Here is an 18,247-nt window from a genome sequence, read left to right on the forward strand (position 1 = left end):
AATATTAAAAAGGGAAAATACTTCCATTACAGCATATCTTTGCCCAAGATTTTGTTACTGCCTGACTGACAGAAACCAGACAAAGAAATAAAACAAAAGAGGGGGTGGAAGGTAATGTTAAGCTTTCCATTTACTTAAAAACATATATTACTTTAAGATTCTGCTTTACTTTATGCTAAGGAAACTAACTCAAGACCTGATCAGAGTATCACTTTTCAAATGCCTAAATCCCTGTAAAGGTTTAGTGTCTGGCTGTGTGCATTTTGCTCAGTATTAACATGTTCAATGGAGTACTTTGATTTTTTTTTTTTTATCTAGACGCCAGAAGCTGGTGAATATATGCTTCATAGCTTCAGATAAACCTTTTGTTCTTCTGGGGCTGATCAGCTGGTGCAGCAGCGAGAGGGAGAGGAGGAAAGAAATTCACAGGGGCTCCACGGTTTCAAAAAGTCAAATTACCTCTGAGCCATGGCATTGCTGATAATTTAAATGAAAAAATATATATACAGGCTGCACCACACAACATCTCTACTGTTAGGACTTTTAATGAAGCCCCAGTTGTGATGACACTGAAGCAGGGAACGCTACGGTGGGATAATTACTTGGCTCCCTCGCAGCTGAGTTTCACAGATGCATTATTAACGGCACATTCCATGCCATAACGAGCACCGAATGTAGGTGGGATTCGCAAGCCCCGGCATCCGCCATTAGCAGGTTGGCGCAAACACAAATGAGTGTTTTCACAAAAGCATGCAAAGGTTGTGAAATTCCAATGTATTCTTTCACTGGAAAAAAGAGTTCAAGCTGCCATGACCGGATATGTCACCTCCCACGGCACGCCACGCGCCCGGCGAGGCACCATGGGAAATTACAGAATCAGAATGCATTGATTTTTCTGCAGAAAATACAGGCAGCAGCCCTGATGAAGAATTAAGGAGGAAATGTAATAACCTAATTCTCCTCCAACGTCCTCACATACACCCTTTCCAGCCCAGGCACCTGGCTCCTGCATCCAGACAATTGCCAGGTGAAAGACACACATAAAAATTGGCTTTCGCTTAAGCAGGTGCTGGGATACTGGGCTGGGTGCACCACAAGCTGCTTACACCAGGGCTGCACTTGGCCCGCTTTGTCTGAATGTCATCAGTTTTAGGACACATTTCCAAGCAATACTTGTTTTATGCTACCACATTTTATGTTATTCTCCATGACATTCATCTCCTAAACTTTCCTTAGCTACAAACCCTTAACAGGTTTTTCTCCACAGAATACTATTTACAGTATAAGAAATTATTAATAATTCCTTCTCAAACTATACTGCATATGGCTTTAAGACTCTGGAGAATACAGAAAGAATTTTCCCGCTCCTTCACACCACACACATAGAAAATACATTAACATCTTCCTTTATTACAGGGGGCAAGTTGGCTCAGCCCTGCACCTTCATTCCTTCCTGGCCTGCTCCATGGCACACAATTCAGCCATTCCTCACTGGTGCACAGGAGTGCTTATTTGACTGATTGCTGGGAAATTTTAAACTAAATGCAACTGCAAAATTAATGGCAGCCCTGCTTCGCTTTTCCTTTTCTTTTTTTTTTTAAAGCTTCTATTTCAAGGTGACCTTTTTCATATTTTCTGTGTCACCCCAAGTGTTACTGCTTGCATACTGAACCAACACTCTCCCAGTAATTAACACCAGCACTTAATGAAGTCCAGCTGCTGTGATGGCAAACTGAAGGGATGCCAACCTTTATAAACTAGTACTTGGGCTACTCCAGTTACAGCTGCTTTAAAACCACGGTAGGCAACTTCTCTTTGCCTACTTCTCAGAGATAATTCTTACCAAATAAGACAAGTGTTCAAGATTAAGCATTTAATAACAAAGCTTATCTCTGAACTAATATTTCAAGCTGGAAATGATATAAAGGGCTGGATCAACTTATATGAACACTGCAAAATTAATAAGATTCCCAAGCAGCAAACGAAAACCTAAAATGAAGATTTGCACTGTTAAATACATAAACCTTTAAAGACCCTAGAAATGCAGTTCCAAGGGAAAATTGGAGACAGATTCTTCAGCAATATCTGTTCCTCTGAGCTCGTTTCCTGATCCAGTACAAAAGACACTAACAGCCAATGTTTTATTAAAATAATACTCTCTGCCAGTTGTTTCATTACATGCAGGGGTATGGTAGGGATACTAGGTGAGTGCTTTTGGAGACTGTTCGAAAGGGTTTGTATTATAACTCAGACCACATGGATTTGCAAAAGAACTCCTTCCACAGTTTTCCCCTACATATGCTTTCTTGCTCTAATCTACCTCTCTTAAAATACTACTTTTCCATGCAGCAGTACCAGTAACATGGTCCAGTTCAAGTGTGTAATTTCTAAACTCCTCTCCATAGACAAAAAAAGGCAATTCAAAATTGCAAAAGATGCCCTCCTTTTCTTTCAGACCCATAGATACTGCAACCCTCCTTTCTGCTTTACATACCCATGCAGTACTCCCACTTCAGTGGATTTGGGCTGGAGGGAGATCTGTGAGCTGAGCTGAGCTGAGCTTTCCCAGGGAGAGAATCCCCAGCCGGCTGCCAGAGCTGGGAGGAGCAGGAGGGCCAAGCAGGTGATTTGGGTTCAGATAACAAAGGGCAGAACCCTGGCAGATGTAATGAGTTTTCAAAATTACTAACAGAGATAATGGCTTTTACAGTGCTAAACACTGAGAGGCATTTTAAAATGCAAGCGGGAAGGGAACTGGCTAATTTACTTTCATTTGAACTAATTTACACATAGGAAACATGTATCAATTTACAAATATATTCAGCACCAGGAAATCAACACTTCTTCCAAGCAGGGGTTAATCCAAGGCTCAAGCTCTGCAGTCAGTCCAATTTTTCCACCAGAGACCTAACATTGCAGGATCAGTATTAAAAGTACATCCTTGATTATCCTGGATGTCCGTGCCCCTGAGAATATAACTTAAAAACAAAATCATTAGCTTACACAATAAAAGTCCTTGAAAAATAAAGAAATTCTTGTGTACAGAGCAATGCTCACTTCCAAGCACAAATTCCTTTGTTTTCCCTAATGCTAGCTCTGGACCCTACCAGTGACTCAAAAGGAGCTTCACTGAACTAATTGCATAACCTGGCAGTGCTCTGCAATGTGTCGACATTGCACAGGCAGGAAGGTAGCAAAGACTAAAAGCCAAGAACCCAACTTTGGTGTCATTTACAGACAATACTGCACACATTACACCACCTATTTTTCTTATTATAAGTTTGATATTAAATTATCCAGACTTTCATAGGGAAAGCCAATTTTTAATTCTCCAAAAGCTGCTGTGGCTTGGTTCTACAAGGGCAAACTATGGGAATGGAACACAGTGGTTTCACATGGCACAGTGCAAGGCTTACAAACCTCCTGTGTGCATTGGCCTCTATGTAAGAGTCAATCATGGAAAATAGTGTGCTTACAACAAAAGGCATCTGGTAACCATGACCATTCTGCTTTAAAATGGAACATTTTAGATTTCTTAGCTCCCTCTTTTGTTCAGTTTTAGTTCTCATGCTTGCTGCTTCCTGCTCTGACCTGTTCTTTTTTTGTGCGTAACTCAGCATGAAAAAAATCTCTGTAGTTAATCACACCAATGATTTTTAAACAGGTGAGTGTTATTAGTTTCACCAAGAAATGAGCTTCATAGGTGTATTTTAAATTCATTTTTCAAATCATTCCGCAGGGCAGCTACCCTGTTTCCTCTGCAATGATAAAGCTCACAACTTGCTAGCCTGGAAACTCAAGGGAATTGTCTACTTGAATGTAGAGCCAGAACTGCTAAATGTGGATTTATATCTAGATATTGAAACCATCCTGCTTCCCACATGTTGGCTGTTCACGCAGTCTTTACTTAAGACTTCAGGCTCCTCTAACATGTTAGTGGTGCTCAAATGCACACAGACAGGAGGGTCTGTATCCATGAAATTAAACGTATTTTCTCTTTTGTCCTGGAGGCCTCCTTTTAAAGTTACTGCATGCCAGCCCTCTGGAGTTAAGTAAAGGATGTACAACAACTTCTGAAGAAAAAAAATAAATCCTTCATTATGAAACTGGCAGGCAGAAGAACTCAAGTTCCTTATAGGATACTACTCTGTGTTCAAGATTTTAAAAGGTAAGGCCCTAGACACCTGAAAATAAAGTTTCTTGTATATATTCATGGACAGAAGAATTGACATTTTAAGATTATGTGTGGAAAGAAGAATCTGTAGACCTTTCACTATTGCTGAATTTATGATTTCAGCACCCTAAGACACCACTGTATCTGCAGAGGTGGAGTTACCCCTGTGTTAACACAGTGTACAGGCTCTATAGGCACGTGAGAAACTTTATGAATTAGTGTATGACAGATGTGCCTTGGTCAGGATCAAACAACTTTAAACATGCCACAGGCAGTACATCAGAGATGTCACTGTCCCACACCCTTTTTTAAGAACAGGATTCAGGACTCTGGCATCTTGAACTTTAAACCCACTCCTAAACCAGGCATATTTTGTGAAGACAAGATATAACTGTATTGGATAATAACTCAGGAATGGAATAAAGTTTTTCTTACTGCAAAAGAAGCAGAAAAGCTTGTTTCCACAATCTTTAGAGTGTTAGCGGTCATGGTCTTCAGTTAGTTACTCTCTGGATTGCTACAAGTCTGGAGTCTCCCTCTTAGCTGAGTCAGACAGAGACAAAGCCAAAAGGGATGTTGCTGCTAACCCCAGATCTCCCCTCCACCAGCATGGCAAGGGCTGGCACTGCTCCTCTTGTGTTCACTTTTCAGACAGGGAAATACTAATTGTCTTTTAAAAATCTCTATAGTGTTTTGTCAATATTTTTTTATTACAGTAGAGCATGTATAAATATTTTATTGTAAACCAAGGGCCTAAAATAAACAGTTTAGTAAATAGTTATTACATTACAAGGAAAAACATCTGTGGAAACTGTTTTCCATGTAATTATTCTTGCTATTTTACATTAGCTCTCAATGTGAATTTCTTTGGCTCTAATGTTTCACTTGTTCTAAATCTTCCTCCTTGTTGCTATTATTAAAATCTTAAAAAGGTGCCAAATCTTAAATGAAGGGAAAAAAAAAGATTCGCTAGAAATTATTCATATCACAGTGAGCCTCTACTAAACCTGGCAGGGGTGCAATATTTTCGGGGAAATTAACATAAAATATACAACTGCAAATTATCCAGGAAATAGCTATGTTCTTTACAGTGCGCATTTACATTTGGTAAAAAATGTTCTACTTATCTGTCTTGCACAAAGCTCCAATCGCTTCCAAAGGCAGTTTTAAAGGGATAGCAATGGCTCTGCACAGGGAGCACGGTCCTTACAGCAGCTGTAATAAATAGCTGGAGGGAAAAGTGACCTTCGATAATTACTGGAGGTAACAGTCAGCACTGGACATTCCTTGTTGTGAATACTAACAATCTAATTTTAGATATATTTCCGTTTTGGTACGCTGATGGATTCCCTCTCTTAGGCCTAAGTCCTTTCTACTAAACACAAGAAAAACTGTAATACTATGTAAAATGCAAATTTTGCTGTAAATATTTTATAAAATTGTTGCATACATCCCAAAAGCTATAGGTCTTAATTGAGAGCAGGCTATTTTTCCAGTCAATATATGGAAATGGAAAATGCTAATTCATGTTTTTCTACTTATGAAAAACCCTAGAGAATGGCAAAACCACAAATGCACTCACTTTAATATTATAAATATAATTTGGCTCCCTCTTTGCAGTCCCTGATGTCCTGGCTTTTATCTCCCAATGGCTGCAGAGGAAGAATCAGAGAATCGCTTTTACATCCCCTGCGCAGGAAGTTCCCCCCGCGTGCTGCCAGCTTGGCAAAAGAGCAACAGCCCGAGCTCGCAAACACAGCAAACAGGAACTGAAACAAGAAATTCCAGTGCTCTTACACAGGAAACAAGCCCCACACAACAGCAAACCCACTCAGGATGAGCGATGTGCACACCAAGGCCGCCACTGCCATGGGCCAGCTGGGAGGGGGAGAGGGGCTGTCCCCACGCTGTCCCCCAGCCCCATGGCTCTGCCTTGCATTTATTTTTCTCCCTTCAGAGAAGTCAGTGGCTCAGATAATAAAGCCTGGAAACAATATCCCACAAGTAGTACTGAATATCACTAAAAGTCATTTTGCCTGCACCAGCGTACAGTTACTTGAGCTTGCCTTTTTCCATCCGCTTTTCATTTCCTTGTCAAGGAAAAGGCTGAGTTTTGCATCTTCTAGAAGACAAATCATTAGGCTGTTAGAGTTAAAACTCTCCAAAGGTCACTGATGCTGGCTTTGAAGAGTGAAAATGATATTATTCCCCATTAGACTTTTAATCTCCTGATTAGAGCTAAAGTTAACATGGCTGATTCATTTTCTACCAGGCAAGAGTAAACTCATTTTTTCTTTCTCTACCAGAATACTTAATGGCATCCTATCTCGATGAGCAACATCTCATAGTTAAACACTACGAACAATGGAAATGCAAAATACTTTGAAGAGGGGGTTTGAATTTTTAAATGCTATTGATTAACCATGAAAAGTCTTACAACATGCAGCAAAATCCACCCATGGAAATCCCACGTGAGAGCCCTGCTCTTGGCTGGCACAGCTGAGGGAAAAGGCAGGGCAGGATCCATTTCTTCCCAATCTGAGCTCTTACTCCTATATCCCCTAAAATTTACCCCTAAAAATGTTTCTGAACACATTAATGCAAAAGTGAGTGTGAGAGGGATCCAACATGCCAGTAAGAGCTACTTGCCTGAGTGAAACTTGCCCCCTTAGGCTCCTTATGGATATTTAGATTTGTGAAAACCTTGCAGAACAGTCCATGGAGCAAGAATTTACAGGTGCACACTAGTTACAAAACCTGCTGTACAGCATTCACTGTTATTATAGGCAGACACATGAAAAAAATTCAATTTTCTTCATTCAAGACATACTCTGATAACCAGCTAGTAAAACTCAGACTATAATTTCTTATTCAGTGTTCCACATGAGATGCATTTTGCTGAATTTAACATGTTTTGCTGTTAATGGATTTCACAGTGTGTTGCCATTTTTATACAGCTGTCCAAATAAAATGTTTTGTACAATGATGTGCTTTTACTGTATTGCTAGCTTGCAAATGGCAGACACTTCCCCAGTTTAAGCCTTTGGAAAATGGGAAAACTCTTTCACTAGACCATTTAAAATACATATTTTGGGTCTCTAGAGTTCTTTTTGTAGAAAGTCATGTTCAAACACGAACAAAGATGCAAGATAGATATAATTACACCTTGTACATTTATGGTCTAATAGTATTTTCACAGGAAGAAAAAATCAAACTTCAATCAAGTCATAGAGGAAACAGAGCCACACCTTTGTGTTAGCTGAAATCAGACCTAAATTGCATGAGAAATGTCTCTTCTTTAAAACTGCAGACTGATGTTTAGACTGCAGGGACTACTACTGTACAAAACACAGGCCACTCAGCAGTTAATGTTTACAGGAAATGTCTGTGCTGAGCTCCAGAACTGCTAACCTTCACCATCTTCAGCTGCTTGGCAGTAGAGCATTTACAAGCAACTGTAGGTTTCTCTTTCAAAACAGGCTGTTCAAAAAACACACAGTAAGTTTTCCCCTCATCAACTCTACATGGACTCTTTGGCAAACAAAGCTGACCACTGATGGACAGAAATCTCCCACAGTCAAAGCATGTGATGGTACCTGGGCATCAGATGCCCTCGCAGGGGATATTAACACTGCCAACATGCTTACAAAAAAAAATCCATACAAGTTTCAGGAAACCATCAAAAGAAGCTAGCTTTCCTTTTAATAATGCTTCAATAATATATTTAACTTTTCCAATACCTCAAGTATTTTCGTAGTATTGGACTCCTGTATAACTATGAAGTAGTACAAAATGACTCCTTAAGAGCCAGAAAAAAATTATAAAAGGACTACAGGCTTAAATGTCAAGCCATTCTTTTTGAATTATTGTCATTACAAACAAAAGTTATAGATTGCTTTTTCATTGTATTTTTTAAATTTTTCTTTGTTGAACTAAGTCAAAAGATACATAACTTAAAAAGGCTTAATTTTAAAAAGTAAAATTGTCCATTTAGATTTTCAAATGGAATATAAAGTAAACTAAGTAAATAACATCTCATGATTTAAATTCCTCATCCTTTGAAAGTTCATCATTCAGGTTTAATAAAGATATTGTTGATTTTATTTTCAGGTACTTAAGAATTAGTCTTCAAAGGAAAATCTCTTCACTGGTGTTAAGTGAAGGCAGTTTTAAAAGATTTTACAGGTGTAGGGAAGACTTCTTTGCTTTCCTTTTTTTCACCCCAAACTCTAGATTTTTTAAAAACATACTGAAATGAAAATTGTTCTGGTTTTTTGTTTGTTTGTTTGTTTAAGAAAGAAAAAAGAGGATTAAAAGGGTGTTTCTTAACAAGAAATCTAAAGAAGCAGAAAATGTCACTGAAATACTGCTCTCCCTTCAACTTTAGCTATCAATATCCGGCCCAGCTTGAATCAGTTACTGTTCATTGCATGAGGTTTCATCATTTAACTTTTGTTGCCAATATTTATTCCTGGATATAACTCACAGTCATGGGGTTTAAGAAATATTTCTCCATACCCCAATAATACGTGATAGCTGATGCGTTCAAAACAACAGCAGAGGACACACCAGTGGTGCTATAGTTGATGTTGATCCTGTAAAACACCCAAACTGTTTGGAGTAAAACCTAAAACCAACAGATCTGCCTAGCCTGAACCATGCTAAAAAACTTCCCTGTGAATACAGAACATGATAAAGTCATCATAAAATCTAAACACTTCACAGTTACACACACTATGTTCAAAAGATTTGGTCACCTTCGAGGCCCTCGATTGTCCACCAGATGATGGATGATGTGCAGCTGAAGGCAGGCTGAAATCCCAAGTAGGCTATGACTGACTGAAGAGGGATCTAAACATGTCAGCAGTGTGCTGTGCACTTCCTACCTGGTGCCATTTTTTGTAGTCTTCTCCACCAATTCAGGAGATGCAAAACAAGGAAACAATGGACCAAATTGGCATTGGCCTGTTCCTACAGGAAGCAGGAGGTAAAAAGGCTCAAATTCTCCCCATGGGCCGTGGGGTCAGCCCCTCACTCACCCCATCTGTCCCTGCTTTTGTGCCAGCAGGACAAACCACAGGACACAAAGCAGAGACTTTCCCCCCTGTATCGGGCACTGTTGAGACCACAACTCAGATCCTGTGTCCTGTTCTGGGCCACTCTGACAAGCAAGACATTGAGGTGCTGGAGCAAGTCCAGAGAAGGGAACAGAGCTGCTACAGGATCTAGAGAGTAAGTCCTGTGAGGAGCAGCTGAGGGAGCTGGGATGTTTAGCCTGGAGAAAAGGGGGCTCAGGGGAGACTTTATCGTTCTCTACAACTCCCTGAAGGAGGCTGTAGCCAGGGGTGGGTCAGGCTCTGCTCCCAGACAACAAAGTGACAAGAGGAAACGGCCTCAAGCTGAGCCACGGGAAGTTCAGGCTGGACATCAGGAAGAATTTTTTCACTGAGAGGGTTGTCAGGAAGGGGCTGCCCAGGTAGGTGGTGGAATCACCATATCTGGAAGTGTTCAATAAGCAACCGGACATTGCACTTGATGCTCTGGTCTAGTTGACAAGATGATGTTCAGTGAAAGGTTGAACCTGATGATCTTGAAGGTCTTTTCCAACCTAAGTGATTCTATGAAATGGGTGAAAAAGATGATTATGGAACTACAGTGAGGTATTTTGGTCTGCTATGGAGTGATGTCTTTTGAGGACTGTGGTATTTGTACTCATGATTTTTCTGAGTTTTTTCCTTTTAGTTGTGGAAGGACAAAACTTTTTGCATTTAAAAAATCATGATCTGCCAGTTCTTTTGACATTACTTCAGGGAAGTCTGACAGGGACAGTCTGAAGCTTTCTTCCTCAAGCTTACTGTGCAATCATACAGTGGTTATTGGCTGTCACAAGAATGTAAGTTTTTCATATTTTAACTGAAGAAATATAATTTTTAAAATGGGACACACAGAATCTGCTGAGTCAAAATATTCAATTAAAACTCTTCTGATTCTTGAAAAAGCCCAAAGCTGTCAAAAGTTACTGATAAATTGAATGAAAGGAAGTCTGTGACAAAACCTCGTTGTACAAGGAGGTAGAACATCTGGTGCAAACTAGAGAGACCAATTGTGCAAAGGCTTTATGTGTTCCAGGAGCCTTGAAACACAGAAAAAAAAAACAGGTAAAAGCCTTAAATAGTTTACAAGGGTTTCCTTCACAGGGATCACTTGTGTAAGGAACCTGAGGATAGAAAAATTTTATGCCACAAATGAAAAAAAAAATAAGGTGCCAGTACCCCAAACAGACAGAGCATCTATAGAGGCTGTGTTTGATTTGACTTACTACCAGCTATGACAAAACAGAAATAATTTTTAAGGGTCATGTCAGTTGGTAACCTCTTGTTCTAGAAGACCAGATTAAATCTTCCCCAAGGTTAAGGATGCTGTTGAGTTTGAACTATAATTAAAGGCAATGGGCCAGGCCAACTGTCTCACTTTGAAGTCAACCAAGTAACAGGAGGTACAAATCTGGACCTTTAACATATGAACAAACCTTTTTTCTCTGGTAACTAGAGCCAGGGTTCAGCATATGTACACCAGTACCCTCTCTGATTCAAAAGCACAGGGCTGTTCCATAATCAAAAGAAGAGAAATAAACATTTGAGGTCCAGTACTCAAAAGTGCTGAATATTGAACCAGATACTCAGAAAGAAGGAAATCCAGAATTTTATCAGCAGAAAAGGAATTTAACTACAGATTATTGATATACTTCTTTTTCTCATTTTCCTATGACTGAGAACAGTCTGGAACCTTGTATAGGTTTCCCCAAACATGTAAAAAGAGAGGTTTATAACTCTAACTCTGCCTAAGCTAATTCCTAGCTAATCCAGTATGGGTTTTTCTAGCATCACTAAACATTCATTCCCTTCTTCTTTATTAATTTCTCATATATCATCTGTCTTTCACAAAAAGGCACAAAGCTTTCTGTCAGTCAATAGTACTTGTACCTGATGTTTCCAAACAAATACATTCATTTGGCAAACACAGAAGAGATGGGCATAACAGCTACTATATCCAGATAAAACTGTTATCTGTTAATAAGCTCCCATAAAGCAATCAGCAACACCCAGATTTGAAGGACAAAACTGACACAGACATTAGTCCCTCATGCGGAGAAGAACAATGTCCTGAAAACACTCTTTATATGAAGTCTGAAGACTGCACCTAGACATGGTGGCAGGGTTTGTTCCCTCCTCCTCTCCCAAGAAATATTCTGGCATTTTTTGCTCAAAAGTAGGACACAGAGGGGTGCTGACCTCTCCACCAGAAAGCAGAGTCATTTTGCCATCTGCAGGGAAAACCCAAGCCCCATATGGTGAGGACCTGCTTTCTTTTCCAAATTCAAGAGTAGCAAAGCAGGGCTAAGAAATTTGCTTGTGAACAGAAATACAGGGCCCCATGCATATAACACACCTGAGAATAAGGCAGAAAGCATCTCTGCAGACTTTTAAATACAAACATACAACAGTGTTCAAAATTAACAGCATTAATAAAATGAAGACCAAGTTACACATTCAGAAAAATTACTTCTACACAAGGCAAAGTTTACTGGAAAATAGCTACACTGCATAACTGATGTTGAAAGAGTGGGCCTAGACTGGGGTGCTGCTAAAGATAACTTTGAAGAAATATCACACTTAAAACTCAGGCTGATTGCAGAAAAGGTGTTTTATCAACTGCTACCTTTATGAATAAATATGAAACTACCAGAAAATGTTTAAACAGGTGTAATCATCACTGCATATGAAAATTGAGTTTGGAGGCTGTAAGGAATCTTAACACGGTTAAGAAAGAATGAAAGCAATGTAAAACTGTGATCACAGCCGATTATGCATGTATCATGCAAAACAGGAGTGTTGTCATAGCAGCTATAAAAATGTCAGTGAAAACTGAACTACTATTACCAAGTTGTAAATGAAATGAAAAATGCAAAAGGAGTATGTGAATGAATACATTAAGAAAAATGTTATTTCTTTCCTGATAGATCAACAAGCAAAAATAAATAAATTTTCATGAAATGGAGTAATTTGTGTGAACAAATATGCATAGATAACAATTGCAGAAGCCACATATGCACAGTACAACTGGATAAAATTATTAAGATTTTGGCTAAGTAATTTCCAGTCTTAGAAAGGTAGAAACAGTAAAAATGTAATGTTTGAAAACAGTTTCAAAGTAAGAAACCAATTAAGTAATAGATTATACTATGGGCCAGTGTTGTTTATACTAAAGGGAGCTGCTTCTCTTTGTTAGCAAGGGCAACTTGGCTTTCAGTGCAGCTACACTGTTAAAAAGTGTGGCTTGTAAAATGAAATATTTCTAGCCTTTAATACATTATGCTAATTACAAGATTTAATTACTTGCACAAGTGGTTAATGCTAAAAGTAATGAATACAAAAGAAAACTCAAAGCAGGGCCTAGAGTTAGACAAATACCAGGAGGACCTTACTGACACGAGCAGATCCCTCTGCCCAAGAGCCCAAGCCAGCAGCAAGCCCCACTCAGGCTCCGGCCGGCCCATGGCACTTGCACACACTGGGATTAAAGCTCTCTGGGCATGTGGTGACATCGTGTATGTTCTTCATCTCTTATGGTAAGTACACTTAGCTTTTTTTTTTTTTTTAACTAAAGTTAGTCTTTCACATAGGCAGACACTGCAAAATGAAAGTCTAGTATATATTGTCCATTAAAGCAAGTAAAGCAAGTCCACACAGAACTGCATACTGAAGCAAACACTGGATAAATATGTGAAGATTTTACCTTCATTTCTGCATTAAAAGAGCAATAACTTACAATATGCTTTTCAAACATCAAAGTTAAAAAAAAATTTCTGAGTTCCTAATGTGTTCATAATTAATTCACACATTCAGCTGTTGAGTCCAGAAATATGTTCCTGTTGATAATTTGCAAGTAATGCTTCAAAAACAATCTGGCACATTTCTATTTGCCTTAATGCCTGAAAGCCATTACCAAGATAGTGCTTTACAATGTCATCATCGTCACTACCATGTATATCCTTTAACTAACTGCAGTGCTTAGGTCTGAAGAGTTTCCCTCAAGAATTGACCAGTTTTGTCTCAGGACACAAAGCCATGACAGCATGTTACTGGAAGGGAACGTATTTACCAAACTGAATCACAGAATCATTCAGGTCAGAAAAGACCTCTGGAATCACTGAGTCCAACCTTTGACTGTCACCACCTTGTCAACCAGATCGTGCGACGAAGTGCCACATCCAGTTGTTTCTTGAATACGAATAGCACCCTTAAACTTTAAATCAATTAGAATTCAAGTATTTTGTGAAACGAAACGTGCAGGAAAAAAACCAGCAAATTTACAAGAATTAAAGCTGCCCTCACAGTATTGAATTCACATAAAATAAAAGATGTTTTATTTTAAGAGAGATTCTGAGAAGCGTTTGCTGTCCTCAACTCCATGAGAAAGAGGTACAAAGCGCTTCACAAGATCAGGCCTGAGTATCAGAAATGCTTCCCATCCTCATGAGAGGCACCCAGGGCTAGTCTCTTTACATGTATAAAAGTCATTTCTGCAAAAAATAATCCTTACCTATATCCTCTTGTCACACAGTCAGACACTCAGAATCTACTGTGACAGACAGGAGTTGAAAACCATCCAAAATAAGTCTGAATTTTTATTCATATAATATATAAATCAGCAATTTTGTTAGTATCTGAATTTATGAAAACTATGAAACATAAATCAAAAGATAAAACTGTTTGCTTCAATTTTTAAACAGAAGAGGAAAACATAACTGGGACTATATAGATTTATGCTTGACTTTGAATACTATCTCAACCCCTTCATCCCTGTGCTGGTTTCATCTTGTGACTGAGCTTGGCTCAGCTGCTAATTCTTCCAAACATAAAATCAGCTTTCTAAATTGCTGCTTTTTATAAAATTATTTCTGTAATTATTATTTCAGTTTGACGTGTTATGAGCACTCAACTTACTTGAAAGTGTTAACGAAATAACAACCCTATAATTGGTACTTTTTTTGTTTAAAAGACTTGTGTGCATTTGAAAGAAATGTTTCTGAGGATGCATGTTTCCCCTTTTCTTTGTGTTTAAGTCTGGCAGAGTGTTTCCAGAACTTGAAACATGATCTCCAAGGGCAGGAAAGGTAATTAAGATCCTTGGGAGTCCTACACTACGTAGTATGATATGCCATGGCTTAGGGCAGCAATCAGAAAACTCTCCCCATTCCTCCAAACACAGAGTTTAACTCAGTTGTCCCCATCACATCAAACAGGGAGGTATTTATCCAGACTGCAGTTCAAGAACCAGGCCACAGAACAATTTCACTGTGAATTCTGGAAGCTTTCCCTTCAGCACTCCCCTTTGTCCCCAGTGACTCCCAAAGCACAGACAGTGCCTCGTGCTTCACATCACATACACTGCAGCACATCTAGCCTGGCCCTCCCTCCCTTGCTGCTCACCAGTGTTCATATGGGAATCGTGACTGGGAACACTGGCAATGGCACAGGTAAGGACAGGAGTGGCACCAGGGCAGGGCTTGCTGGGCTCCGAGGACTTGGACAGCCTCCCATGAGCCCACAAATGCTTACACTTGTTTGGAGCCAGAGGCAGAAGGAAAGTTAGAGCAATTCCACTGTTTGAGCACAAACCAGGAATCATTATTTTCCCTGTTCCAGCACTAACTGAGCCCCAGTTGAGCTTCCTGTGAATGTTTGCCAGGAATGAATGGGAGAAAGAAGGGTTGGGCAGTTGCTCTTCTTCTTTGAACATTAAATGGAAAACAGGCCCCATCTAATCAAGACTGAGAGAAGTACTGCTGTGTCCACTTCTCTTACCCAAACAGCTGAGAACACTGGCAGAGATCTGAACGTGCTTCCCCTCGATACTGGGTGACCTGACCCACTTGGAGAACAAGTCTGTGGAATTGTATGCCCCCTGAAAAATATTAATTAGGGCACCCAGCCTGGCTGTGGGAACAGCACAGCTGTAAAACCCAACAGGAAAACCATGGGCCTAATCCTTATGTTCCCTGTGCAGGGCTCTGAGCAGGTTTCCCTTGGCAGTGCAGGATGGGAGCAGTCACTGAGCATTTGCCGTGGGGACTCAGCAGTGATCCTGTGATGGCAAATGAAGTTCCTTGGCTCCCCAGCCGCTGGGGAGAGGCTGCACTGACAGATTTCCACACTTCTGGCTGCTGCCATGGCTGCTCAGTGCCCCCCGTAGAGCCCAGGGCCGCGTATGCCCATCCTCCCTGCATCTAATAGAGACAGCACATCAGAGGCAGTGGTAGGTGGGGAGATGAGGGGGAGAAGCTTTAAACATTGCCAGGTCAGCACAACAGGAGGTAAGCAAGTACTGAGGCTGCAAGAACTACTGAAAGTTTTTGATATAGTCCCAGGTGGACTCCCCAATGCCTGTAAATGTTTCAAAGGGGGATCCCCTTTCTGTGGGCATGGAAATGTTTCAAAGGAGCCCCAATCGGTGCAATGTTTCAAAGACCACTGCTCTCTAAAAATTCCAACCCCAACTGCCCCCCACCCCAGCTGAAAATCTTCCTAAACAGATCCCTTCCCAGCTAACCCCAGCTGAGGAGGTCTGTTCTGCTGTTCTGCAGAGCCCTCCTCAAGGCCCCAGCATAAGCTGAAACAAAACATCTCCCACTTCCCTCCTCTGGGGATGCATCCAGCCTGCTCCTTCCCTGGGGACCCCGTGCAGGACCCAGTGTGCCTCTGTGGTAGTGCACAGGATATGAAGGGCTAGAGTGCAGAAGGGTAATTTTTCAAAGCAGTGTGTGGGAGTAGCACTGGAAACTCCCTGCATAGTGCTTTGAAAAAAATAATGCCCCTACCTCCCTGAATTATGAACAGGGGCTCTGACTCCAGACTAAGGAGCTGAGAGGTTGAAGAAGGAGGCACAGCCAACTTAACTGGATGCAGTTTTTAAGACTACAATGTCAGAAATAATTGAATTCTTTAATCATACTACAGACACTGATGCTTAACTGGTAGAGGTGCTACAGAGCCAAGATTCCTTTGTTGGCACTCACTCGAGCAGAATAAAACTGTAAGCAAGTGCTTAGGATATCTCAAATATTGATTTTGTGTTTCTCAAAGTATGAGAAGAAAGTGCTGCTAAGGTGTCTTGGATTATCAAAGCCAAGGGATTTTTTACCTAAAAATTACATGTCAAGGCTAACTTCATTGTCTTGGCTCACCTCAAATTCAAAAGAGAGATAAAAATCTCTCCCTGGAAATGCTTATCCTACTCAAACTCTTATCTTAGATTGGTATCAATCATTCATTTTCCCCAGACAGCATCCCAATGACTATATTAAACCAGACACCATAACTTTAGACAGATACAAGTTCACTGAGATAAGGCCAGGGCTAATCTCCTGAGGACACACAGTCTGAGGGCAAGCTCTACCTGTCCCCCAAATCCCTGTACGTTCACCCTGAAATCTGTGTCCCCCCAGCACAAACAAATCCTCATCTGCAGATTTAAAGTGACAACGATGACATTAATAATCCTAGTGAAACACACCTCAGCTGCAGAAACAGCCATATTAGTTTCTTTCATCTGGCTAGACTTGGTCTAACACAGAGAAAGGAAACTCTTGCACCCCTTATTTTATAAGTGATAAACCAGCCTGACCAGTAAGGAGGCATGTGCCAGTCTCTCCCAAAAACTGAACAAGGGAACAAGGCTCTCAAGCTGTGACCAAAGGGAACAGGAGCAAGCCCAAGGGACAGTCCAACACTCTCCTTACTATTACTGGCTCAAGACTATGCAAAGTAATACCGAAAATCTGCATAGCATGTATTGCTGGAGAAATGGTGACATCTAGCCTCTCCTCTTCCCTTCAGCATTCCCCAGTAAAGAACAAACACCAACAAATACAAGTCAGCAAACTCACTGGCAACACCTTTTCAGAAGCACTTGCATGTCCTGAAGGAGAAGAGGCCCAAGTGCCTTGTGAACTGAGATCCCCAGAGTGGAAGGAAGCTTGGCTATTACAGGTTTCTCTACTCTTTCCTGAACAGCACTATCAAAAGAAGTTATGATCAGAACTTAATGAGCATCCTCAGACCACACCTCAGCAAATCAAGAGGAAGACACAACACCACAATGGAATAATCACACATTTTCTTACCATGTCCTCGTATATACAATGTTCTAGGTGTATAGAACTGGGCCCACATGCACCTTTGTGTTTTAATAGAGTTCTTCCAAATATGTATAATATCTTATACACAGCTTCAAGGAAACAAAGGGTACAGTTCTCTTAAACAGCAGCACCACCCTTTTCTCAGTCTCCTATACCTTCCATTCCTGAGGGGTTTTTTCAGTAGTACTAACAGGGGACCTTGTAAGGTCATATATATCACTGTGTATTATTCCAGACAGCACTAATTTGAGGATATACATATATATACTACACAATTCAGTCAGTGGAAAATTAAGAAATTATATCTTTACAAAAGAAAAAATAATTCCCCTCTCAAATCAAGCAGAACCTTAACACAGCATTTCATGACCCTTGTATTTAAAAATCATTTATTAGCTAGTGGAACACAAATTAAGTTGAAACAAATACTAAGCTTGCCTAAGGACTTCTTTCTTAAAAAAAATCTAGGGGGGAGCAGCATAAAATCACTATGGTCCAATTAACAAGGATCTCACTCTTCAGGCTTGCAAACAAGAGATTATATTAGCACCTGCTACAAAAGCAAACATTTTTAGATATCTTTATCTTAACCTGCTTGACATTAACTTAAAAACTTCTGCCTGGCTCTTGGATGAAAATTATTGTGACTGAAATGTGTATTTTTCATTTGGGGGTGAGGGTTTGAAGACTGTCAGTCCATATTTCTCTCTCTTTCTGGTATTTATGCATAATCCACTTTAAAGCTAATAGGAGTTACATACTTGAATTGATGGGAGAATAATTCCCTAAATGTAGAATTGCAGAAGGAAAGGCATTATGCTCAGGGGAGATAAATGCTGCATGTGGACATATCAGACACACAGAGAGCACTG

The 18,247-nt window shown here is 40.2% G+C and overlaps 1 protein-coding gene across 8 annotated transcripts in view; it reads right to left on the reverse strand.

Annotated features, from left to right (window-relative positions):
- ZNF423 (zinc finger protein 423) overlaps nucleotides 1-18,247 on the reverse strand; it is a 280,821-nt gene that overhangs the window by 69,658 nt on the left and 192,916 nt on the right. The gene's annotated exons all lie outside the window — the stretch shown is intronic.

Source organism: Pithys albifrons, chromosome 12 (assembly GCF_047495875.1).
Source record: "Pithys albifrons albifrons isolate INPA30051 chromosome 12, PitAlb_v1, whole genome shotgun sequence".
In the NCBI taxonomy this organism is placed as follows: Eukaryota; Metazoa; Chordata; class Aves; order Passeriformes; family Thamnophilidae; genus Pithys; species Pithys albifrons.